Genomic DNA, 11,239 nt, shown 5'->3' with positions numbered 1-11,239 from the left:
TTGTGTCTTTTGATACGAAAAGAAAAACGCGTGGGGGAGGGGCAGAGAGTGAGGAAGGTGCACCTACTCTCTCTGTCCCCTGCAGACGCAGCCCGGATTTTGCCGGAAGAGACCAGGGCTCCTGCTCTCGTACAACCCCCTGCAGACGCCCCCCAGCGCTGGAGGCTGTAGGGCTGGGCCCCAGGGGACAGAAGCTGAACACGAGCTCGCCCTGGGGAGACATTTGGAAATCCCTAGTGGACACAGAGGCAGCTGGATTTCCCGACTTTGATTTTAATGACAAGACACTTCCGGCGACACCCAGTATGTCCACAAAGGAGCACACTGAGCTCAATGCGGGCTGCAAAGACAGTAAGACCCCCGTACCCCCGAACTCTGATATGGGGGGACCCCAATTGTGTCTTTTGATACGAAAAGAAAAACGCGTGGGGGAGGGGCAGAGAGTGAGGAAGGTGCACCTACTCTCTCTGTCCCCTGCAGACGCAGCCCGGATTTTGCCGGAAGAGACCAGGGCTCCTGCTCTCGTACAACCCCCTGCAGACGCCCCCCAGCGCTGGAGGCTGTAGGGCTGGGCCCCAGGGGACAGAAGCTGAACACGAGCTCGCCCTGGGGAGACATTTGGAAATCCCTAGTGGACACAGAGGCAGCTGGATTTCCCGACTTTGATTTTAATGACAAGACACTTCCGGCGACACCCAGTATGTCCACAAAGGAGCACACTGAGCTCAATGCGGGCTGCAAAGACAGTAAGACCCCCGTACCCCCGAACTCTGATATGGGGGGACCCCAAGAATCCGAATTCCATTCAGCACTCTCAACTAACTAACGTCATCTGTCTGCTGACTACCCTCAGTCAAGGGCGCTAAAAGTGGTCCTGGGGAATTTAAGGACATGAAAGCAGCTCCCAGATGGGACATATGGGGTCGCTGAAATGATATTCTGGCGCACAGGCTTCAATATAATAAATTTACATAATAATACGGAACACCTCGTGTGTGACAGGGGCTCTCCAGTCGCTGAGGGAAGGCACCCCGGTATGAGGGGGTTATGTCAGGGGTACAAGACAAGCAGAGGGTCTGAAGATAGCTCTTCCCAGAATGTCAGTTGATGCAGAAGCCCATCCTTCATGCTGAATGTTCAGACCGACTGGGTCCCCATCCAGATCTTTCTTTTTGCCTCATAAATTCCCGGGCAAGGAATGGCCTGCGTAAGTGCTCGGTGGTCCCGCTCTGGGTTCTGTCTCTGGCCAGATCAACATTCAACTCCTAGAAAGGAGATGTCGCCTAAAAGAGTCCTGTACCTCCCAAGCCCTGAAGGAAACCCAGATCCCTCAGTGCTGGGGTGAGAACTGGGCTGGGGACGGGGCTGGATGTGACTGCAGGCTTCCACACGAGACAGATCAGAGATAGACTCCATCAGGTATGGACACACACAGAGCTTTCCGAAATATCCCAGTCCTGCTGTTCTGCACAGGGGCTACACAGCAGAATCAGCGATTCAGTCTAATTCTTAGGTGTGAAAGTAAAAAAATAAAGCTACTTGAAGTATATGTGGGAGAATATCATCATGTGCTGTGAGCAGAGAACTTTTATTTTTTATTATTTATTTATTTGAGGAGAACCTTTAAAAACTTCAAGAGCACAAACAACAAAGAAATATGTTCTAGCATTTGCTTCCATTAAAATGAAGAATATGTAAAATAAAGGACATAATAGAAACATAAATAGATAAATGTGATCATGGGAGAGTATATTTAAATTGTACCCACATAGGTGGGGCGAGATGGAGAGAGAGAAGATATAATAGCAAGAAGCCATGACAAGCAGCGAGATCACAAGGACACGGGCCAAGGATAGGACAAGCAATTTAGGGGAGAGAGATCTAGGAAGACTAACAAATATTGTGCAAAAATCTCCAAAATCATTTATCACCACAGAAATAATAGGTAAAAAGAGATGATACTCTACCACCATTTGATTGGCAAGAGTAAAAAGCTGAGTAAAACCTGTTATCATAGGACTGGGAAGGAAAGAACGCCCATAGCCTACTGGAGGGGTTTGACATTGAGGGATGTTGTCCTGGAGAACTTACACAAGCGAAAGATGTCTCCGTGAAGCACGGAGCCATTCTGCTCCTGCTTCTGGATCTTTCCCCGCCCTCCCTACCCCTCAAATCCCGCCCGTGACAGGGGACATGGAAGGATGTCAGCCACAGCACTGGGTGCGGCCTTGTGAAATCGGAGGGAACTTTGTTTTTCATTATTGGGCAGTGTACATGCATGCACATTTATGCTGTGGTGATAGTTTGCAACCTCGGAGCAACACGGACGGAACTGAAAATCCTAGCACTGTTGCAAGAGAGCTCTGCATGCAGACGACACCTCCTTCCACCTGTGAAGCACTGGCCGGGGTCAGAGCTGCCCTGCCCCAGACACAACCAGGATGGTAGACACACATCCGTGAATAACCGTTTTCCGACCCTCGCTGTCACCACAGGACCTTGGTCCATGACAGAAAGGAAAGAGAAGCAATGGGCCTGACAGGTTTTAGCTTGGTGCCTAGTGGCAGTTTTTATGCTCCGGTCCCCCCTCCTTGTGATTTAGGGCACATTGCGGGGGTGGGGGGTTCTGAACAAATGCAGAACCTTAGGTTTGGACCCATCCTAACCAGGTGTGTGGGTCAGCCACAGATGGGACACAGGGCTCCCAAGGAAAATGTTACCTGAACTTGGAAGAAAAAGTCTTCTTAATGGAGCACCAGAGAATTCATCCACACCGTTGCCTGCACTGTCATAGAACGGACACCTCCGTGCCAGCTCGTGTCGCTAAAGAGATTTCTGGCCAGAGTGGTGACGGCTGGCTCAGCCTTTCTCGCTGTTTATGATAAAATGTGAGATGAGAGCTTTAAGCTAAGAGAAGAACAGTTAAATACCAATGAGCCCAAGCTGACAGGGCTTGAAAGAGAAAGCTGTTTCTTATTCCCCGCCACTGCAGATGAAAACCAACACTGAAATTAAGAGATGCCTTTCAGGCAAATATTAAGTCCAGAGCCCCGCCAGCAGCCAAAGGTGTGATTGAAAAATCTTTTGTTGGCACAGCCAGGTGAGCTAAGGTGGTCTCTCAGCAGAAAAACAAACCTCTAAGGGTCTTCAGGACATGTCCTACGTGTCCCATTCACAAACCCACAAATCTGGGGGTGCAGCCCGCCAGCAGCTGTATTGGAAGCCAAGGTAGACAGGGGCTCCTGTTCCCAGGTTTGCAAACGCAGTTTTTGTTTAATACGAAGGTTGGAACACTTTTTCTTGAGGGGGCCGGATGGTAAATATTTTAGGCTTGTCTGTCGACATGACTCACATTTGCTGTTGCATCAGGAAAGCAGCCACAGATAATATGAGAAAGTAAGTGTGTTTGTGTTCCCAGAAGACTTTATAAAAACAGGTGGCTGGCCAGATGTGGCCTGGGGTCATAGTCTGCCGACTCCAGGTCTAAAGGAATCCACTCCAGCAATGTTCATGACATCGTAGGGGTGTCAGGAGCACGGTGGCTGAATACCGACGGTGGGGACTCAAAGAGCCAGAGGACAGCACGAAACGAGCAAAGTTTGGGACAAAGACTCAGTAAGAGAAATGCCGTATGAACAGGATGGATGAGTGGGACGGAGCAGCCAGGAGTCCAGGAGGACAATTCCCAGCCAGCACGACTGAGTCCCAGTCAAGTGGCATCCTGTGCCCACTGGTCTCTGGAACTGCTGGGGCTCGGTGTGTCCCTTGGTTTTGTTCTCTTTGCATGGGAGTGTGGATGGCATTTAGCCTCTGCCTCCGATGCTGGTCTGTGAGGACGGGGGACTTGTACCTTCAGGCGACAGATGTTCCACTTACGAAGAATCTGGCTTGAGCTTTCCCACCCGAGGAACTTCACCTGAGCCTTCCCCTGATTTGGATGATGCCATCCTGGATTTCACAAAGGAATCCGACTGGGAGGGAGGGAGTGTATTTTCACATGTGGGAGAGACAGCATCATTGGAGGTCAAAAGTTAGGGGGACATAGGGATCAAATCTAGGGTCTTGTTTTTCCTATTGGTCACCCACAGAGTTGGAAGAGCAGGCTCCTTGCTGGTCCTAAGGGACCTGACGGGTCTCAGCGTTAAGCAATTTGGGCTTCTCCGTGCGGTTCTTGTTCCACAGAGGGAGTGTTCTTCTTTGGTTCTGACTGGAGTCTAGGTTCACTTTCTTGCTAAATCCTAAAAAGAAATTGCTGAAATAAGAACACAGATTAAAGTGTGAAATTTTTTAAAACAATAAGTGAGATAGAGGGACAGACTGTGAGGCTCTGTGGCTTAGTTGGTTAAAGCGCCTGTCTAGTAAACAGGAGATCCTGGGTTCAAATCCCAGCGGGGCCTTTCCCTTTGTGGTTTTATGCAAACTTGGGGTTATAGCTTATTGAAGCCTCAGACGGCCAGTCTACCTGTCTGAGGCACTTTGTAAAGGAGCTGGAGAATTAGTCCCACGAATTAGCGAAGTCTATGCTATGAACTAGACTTGAGCTCAAGTTTCCTAATTTTAAACTTTTGTAGCTACTCTCCACGTTTCCTAAGAAACGTGCAGTCTCCCTTCACATTTTGTTTTGAATATAATTCAAAGAGAAGGCAAAAAAGAGATAAAATGTGCATATTGTATAAATTGAGTGCTGTGATAACAATCCCTCCTTCTCCCATGATTCTGCATTCTCTAAGACGTCCTTGAATATTTTGAAAAATAGAGCAACATGTTGGAATCTTGAAAGAGTAAGAACGGTTAGTGCTGAAACATACGGAGAGGAAACTCATGGGAAAACAAGAAAGCTGTAACAAGAGACGGGAGGCAAGTGAGTCCTGAAGGACTCCGATGAAAAGAAAAGGCTGGAAAAAAATCGTCAAACCCTAGAATAAAGTGTTACTGCTTTAGTGGATCTTTATCTTTTGATATTCTAGGGTGTGCCTTAAAGTGTTACCATAGTCTACAAACGCACCCCCTCACCCTCAGTGACCTGCACATTTCTTGTCAAGCAGAGGGTGGCCTTCTTCTCAGCTTCCCCCTCCTCCCTGTAAGGAACGCTGAACTTGGATGATTGTTCCTCTTGTGATCTTCTTGGAGAAGAACTTGTTACACTACTTGTGCTCCCAGTGCAATGAGAACGTAGGACTTTTTGTTCATAGGTTCTGAGATTTCCAACCAGCCATCGCAGAGCATTGAATCAAGGGTCTGGCCTGGGACAAATGCCCAGGTTGGGAACCACGAAGCCAGTCGTCTCTGAGAGTGCAATATTTTTTGCCCAAAGATTTTAAAGGACACCTGAAAGTGGAATGGAATCCCAGGCATGGTCCATGATACGGAGTACTTTCAGAGAGAGCTTGAAGAAGGTACTGACACGGGAATGTTACACTCTACAAACAAAACCTGTGAAAATAATCTTGATTGAGGATTTTTCTTTCCAACAATATATTTCTGGCTCATGTTCTTTTCTCAAGTAACTCCTCCTTCCAGGTCCCAGTAAATGTCACCTGGCCTTGGCTCTAGGGCACACACCTTGTCCCTGTTCCTGGGACTCTGTAACTTGGGCTCGATTCCACACAGCAAGGCTGCGCGCTGGGGGCCATGGGTAGGTTTGACTGGGATGCTGGCTCTGGAAGAGTGAAAGGTGTCCAGGAAACGCGAGATCTAATTGTGAAAGGGAAGGAAAAGCTAACCCGTCGCGGGGTGCATATGTTTCCGCCCGGTTTCGAACCGGGGACCTTTCGCGTGTGAGGCGAACGTGATGACCACTACACTACGGAAACCCCTCCGCGCGCCAGTGCGCCCTGGACGCGCGCTCCTTCCGCAGGCACCGGCGCTGGTTCCTACAACCGCGGGGGGCTGTTACCGACTCCACCGCAGCTGCGGCCCAAACGGGCCCCACAGGAGCAGCGCGCCCCGGCTAGGAGCTCTCCAGCTCCCAGGTGTGTTAAGGGCTGAAGCTCTGCGCGCCTTCTGCTCAAACCTCGGCCGGCACCAGAATGCTCGCAAACACCCCGGCGCTCACCAAGCTTGCATGTGACTCCTGCATCCCTCGGAGTTCCTTCCCAGCCGCTCGCCCAGCGTGGAAATGCCGGCCGCGCTCTGCAGGGTTTGCCTTCAGACTGTGGAATGGCCTCCGCTCTCCAGTCCTCCTGGGGCCCTAGTTAAGGCCCCCTCTCTCCGCCCGGCTCTAGGCATGGCTCTCATCTCTTCCTTGCCTAGCTGGAGATTCAAAACTGCAATTCCTTTCCCCAAATCCCACAAACAGAAACCACGTTCTTTTCTAACATAGGTATTTATTATGTTTTAATTGAGTTTTGTTTTGAAGAGCTTCTTCCGATTCACAGCAGAACGGAGCACAAAGTACAGACATTTGCTGGGAGTTCTTATCATGAAAGGCAGTTGGATTTTGTTGAATGCTTTTTCTACATCTTTTGGTCTGGTCATGTACTTTTTCTCGCTTAGGCTGTTGGTTTGATTTTCGGTGTCGAACCAGCCTTGCACACCTGGAATCAATTCCACTGGGCCATGGGATACTCTTTTTATACGCTGCTGGATGAGATTTGCTCTTATGTTGCTGAGGATTTTTACATCTGTGTTCGTAAGAGATGATGGTCTGTAGTCATCTTTTCCTGTAATGTCTTTGTTTGATATTGGCATTAGGGTAACGCTGGCCCCATAGAGTAAGTTCTGAAGCATCCCCTCTGCTTCTGCCTTTTGAAAGAGATCATAGAGAATTGGTATAATTTCTTCCTTAAATGTTTGGCAGAATTCACCGTGAACTTATCTGCACCTGAAATTTCTGTTTTGGAATGTTATTAATTTTTTATTCAATTATTTAAATACATATAGGCCTTTTCAGATTATGTCTTCTTGTGTGAGTTTTGGCAAATTTTGTCTTCACAATGTCAGCTGGTCCATTTCATCTAGGTTATCCATAATGTGGGCATAAAGGTTGTTCATAACAGTCATTTATTATCCTTTTAATATGCATGGGATCTGTAGTGCTGTCCCCTCTTCCAATTCTGATATCACTAATTTGTGTCCTCTCCTTTTTTTTTCCCCTTAGTTAGCCTGGTGAGAGGTTGATTGATTTTACTGATCTTTTCAAAGAACCGACTTTTGGTTTCAATGATTTCCTGTTTCTAATTTCTGCTCTGATTTTTCTTTTCTTTTCTGCTTACTTTGGATATCTAGGTCTTCTTTTTCTACTTTCCTAGGATGGAAGCTTAGATTTAATTCAAAATATTTTTAAATTTCTCCTGAGAATTTTTCTTTGATCCATGTGTTACTTACAAGTGTGTTTTTTCAGTCTCCAGGCATTTGGGGATTTTCCAGCTCTCTCTCTGGTATTGATAGCTACTAGAATTCCATTGCGGTCTGAGAGCAGACATTGTATGATCTCAATTCTTTAAAGTGTGTTAAGGTGTGTCATGGCCCAGCATGTGGTCTATCTTGGTGAATGTTCCACGTGAGTTTAAGAATGTGTGTTCTGCTGTTGTTGGATAAGCTATCCCGAGATGTCGATTTTGTCAAGGGAGAATCAAACCCCTTATCATTTTATAATGCTCTTTTCTATCCCTGATAATTTTCCTTGGTCTGAAATTAATATATTTTTAATTAACATATAATGTATTATTAGCCCCAAGGGGTACAGGTCAGTGAATCACCAGGTTTACACACTTCACAGCACTCACCATAGCACATACCTTCCCCAATGTCCATAACTCAACCACCCTCTCCCTACTCCCCAACCCCCCGGCCACCCTCAGTTTTGTGAGATTAAGAGTCTCTTTTGGTTTGGTCTCCCTCCCGATCCCATCTTGTTTCATTTATTCTTTTCCTACCCCCCAACCCCCCACTTTGCCTCTCAACTTCCTCATATCAGGGAGATCATATGATAGTTGTCTTTTCTCCGATTGACTTATTTCGCTAAACCTAATACCCTCTAGTTCCATCCATGTCATCATAAATGGCAAGATTTCATTTCTTTTGATGGCTGCATAGTATTCCATTGTTTATATATACCACTCTTCTTTATCCATTCATCTGTTGATGGACATCTAGGTTCTTTCCATGAAATTAATATTGTTGCTCCTGCTTTCTTTTTACTGATGTTAGCATGGTGTACCTTTCTCCATTCTTTGACCTGGAGTCTATATATGTCTTTATGTTTAAAATGGGTTTCTTGTAGACAACATATACTTTAGTCATTTCTTGATCCACTCTGACAATCTCTGTCTTTTAAGTGGTGCATTTAGACCATTGATATTTAAACTGATTTCTGATAGAGTTGGATTAATATTTCCTATAGTTGTTACAGTTTTCTATTTGTTTGCTTTGTTTTTGGTTCCTCTTTTTGTCGTCTACTCTTTTTCTGTCTTTTGTGGCTTTAGCTGAGCATTTTACATTGTTTCACTTTCTCTGCTTTTTAGCATATCAGTTGCACTTTTTTTTTTTTTTACTTTTTTTAGTGGTGGCCCTAGAGTTCGCAATATATATTTAGAACTAACCCAAGCCCACTTTTGAATAACACTGCACCACTTTGCAGGTAGAGTGAGTACCTTATAATAGCAAAATGATTATTATTTGAGCCACCTGTTATCAGTCAGATCAATTTAGAATAAGAATTATAAAAGTTTCTATTTTACCTTCATTTATTCCTTCTCTGATGTTCTTTCTCACATAGATCCAAGTTCCTAATCTATATCATTTCTTTCTTCTAAAGAATTTCTTTTAACATATGGTGGAAGACAGGTCCACTGACAACATATTCTCTCAATATTTTGGCTGGGAAAATCTTCCTTTCTTCTTCACTTTTTAGGGATAATTTCACAGGGTGCAGACGTCTGGATTGGTGGGTTTCTCTCTCAACACTAAACACTTCACTTCCCTTGCTTGCCTGGTTTCTGAAAAGTTTTACCTTTGATCCTCTGTAGGTAATTGTTTTCCCTCTAGCAGCTCTCAGCAATTCTTTTTTCTTTATCTTCCTTATTCTGTAGTTTGAAAATGATGCATCTGCATGTAATTTTTTGGCATTTTTCCTGGTTGGTGCTCTATGGGCTTCCTGGGTCTGTAATTTGGTGTCTGACATTCATCTGGGAAATTTCTCAGTCATTGTTGTTTCAAATATTTTTTTCTGTTTAAATATCATTTCTGTACCATTATGCCTATGTAATGTCTTTTGTATATCACTGTTCTTGGATATTCTGTTCTCTTTTCTTTGGTCTTTCCCCTTTTGCTTCTCAGTTTCAGGCATTTCTATTGAGATGTTCTCGCGCTCAGAGGTTCTTTGCTCGGCCATGTCCGATCTGCCAATAAGCCCATCTGAGATGCTTCTCATTTCTGTAACAGTGCTTTTGACCTCCAGCATTCTTTTTGGCCCTTTTGTAGCATATCCCTCTCTCTGCTTCTATTGCCCCCCTGTTCTTGCCTGCTGTCTACTTTATCCATGAGCGCTCCTAGCATAGTTATCATAGTTGTTTTAAGCTCTGGGTCTCATAATTGCAACATCTCTGCCTTATCTGAGTATGGTCTGATGCTTACCCTGTCTCTTCAGACTGCGTTTTCACTTTCTCTGGCTCATGTTTGATTTCTATCCTGTGTGAAGGACCTCTTGATTGTCCTGTGGAACTCCCAAGGGGTCCTCAGACCCAGCCTGCCTGCATCGTTACTGGGAGGCCCAAAGTCTGCTTCTGGTGAAGGGGTCTTATAATGCGCTGTTCTCATAGGCACAGTCTAGTTACTTAGCTGGTCTTGACCATCAGCAGCCCCTACCCCCATGCCCTTCCTCCTGAAAACTTATTGAATCCAGAAATCATAAATTAAATATTTATTACTAAACAACATAGATGGGCAGAATCATAGTGCTCAGAAACCACTGAGGGTCTCATTGTAACTCATCCATTTAATTAATGCACTCCATAGTTTTGCCAAGGGTCATTAATTTGGAGGTAAGAATGGCTGAGACTCACCCAAGCAATGCACATAAAAGAGAACTGGACGACTTCTTGTTTCCCATCCTGCACATCAACTGTTTAGAAGTTGTTGCTCCTGTCCTCGGAATGAGAAAAAAGCTAAACAAACTGAAAATTAACAACTTTTCTTAGCTCCGTCAAAGAACTGAGGTCAACAGGGCCAACCGCATTGGGAGGCATCCCAGCTCGCTGTCGTGGAAACCAACCCTGGAACCAGTATGAGGGAGGAACAGGTCAACCAGGAGTTGCTGGAGGCTCCCTGTGGACAAGCATGAAGTCAAAACCCGGAGGCAGCCAGTCCTACGGAAGCCCCCACACTTGTGTGACTTTTACCCTTGGGAGTCCTACCAGGTTCTCCCAGTGAAGACTGGAGAACAAAATCCCTTCCCACACTCTCCCCCCCACCCCTCCCAGGAGGGCAATAATGACCATTTAAATATAATCTCAAAGCCTTCGTTCTCCCTAACAAGGCCTGTGCACGGGGGAGACTGTCCACCAGGGCCTAACAGACCTGAGGGGTGAGTACTCCCAGCCCCTTCTGTGCCCATCCATGGGGGGAAGTGGGAGGCCTGTTGACCTCAGCTCCTTTCACCAGCACTCGTGTTTGGCTTTCAAAAAAGTGACAAGTCATGCTGAAAGACAAAAACCCAAGTTTTAGAGACAGAAAACACCCGAGAATTAGATTCTTAGGGGAAATGTTTGGAGTTATCAGACCAGGAAATGATTAATGTACCAAGAGCTTTCAGGGAAGGGAATGTTTTTCTTTCCCCTCTTAGGGTCCCTGGCTGGGTGTGGAAATGAGACTCAGAGGCAGATTAACGGGAGGAAGACACACACATTTATGTAAGTTTTACAGGGTGGGGACCTTCCTGAGGAAGGCAGACTCGAAGATGGGGCTAAAGTCGAGGGCTTTTATGGTGGTTTGATGAAGGAGGCGGGAAGGCCTTGCCTGGGGGGAGCCGGGATAAGAATGCTGGCGGCCTTCTCCTCAGAAACCATCCAAGCACCAAGAGTGGAGTCAAATATTGAAAGCATTGAGAGAAACAGCTACCAGTGTGGAATCTGTTACAATGACACTATCCTTCAAGGTGCAGGAGAAAAAGACTTTCTCAGAGGAACAAGAGTAGAAGGAGTACATTGTCATAGACAAGCCTTGAAAGATTGAATAGAAGTACCTCGCAGAGGAGGCAGATGACGAAATCCTGCAGGAACAATGGAAGAACACCGCAAAA

At 46.0% G+C, this 11,239-nt stretch overlaps 1 protein-coding gene and 2 non-coding genes across 3 annotated transcripts in view; 1 reads left to right on the top strand and 2 right to left on the bottom strand.

The window, feature by feature from the left end:
* LOC111138601 overlaps window positions 1-11,239 on the bottom strand; it is an 896,555-nt gene that overhangs the window by 185,113 nt on the left and 700,203 nt on the right. The gene's annotated exons all lie outside the window — the stretch shown is intronic.
* On the top strand, window positions 4,324-4,397 carry TRNAT-AGU. The gene has a single exon. It is a non-coding gene; the product is annotated as a tRNA-Thr (tRNA).
* TRNAV-CAC lies at window positions 5,741-5,813 on the bottom strand. Its single transcript has one exon. It is a non-coding gene; the product is annotated as a tRNA-Val (tRNA).

Source organism: Enhydra lutris, unplaced genomic scaffold (assembly GCF_002288905.1).
Source record: "Enhydra lutris kenyoni isolate GAN:26980312 unplaced genomic scaffold, ASM228890v2 scaffoldscaffold93, whole genome shotgun sequence".
In the NCBI taxonomy this organism is placed as follows: Eukaryota; Metazoa; Chordata; class Mammalia; order Carnivora; family Mustelidae; genus Enhydra; species Enhydra lutris.
The sequence above is the reverse complement of the archived record's forward strand: the minus strand, read 5'-3'. Positions and strand labels throughout refer to the sequence as shown.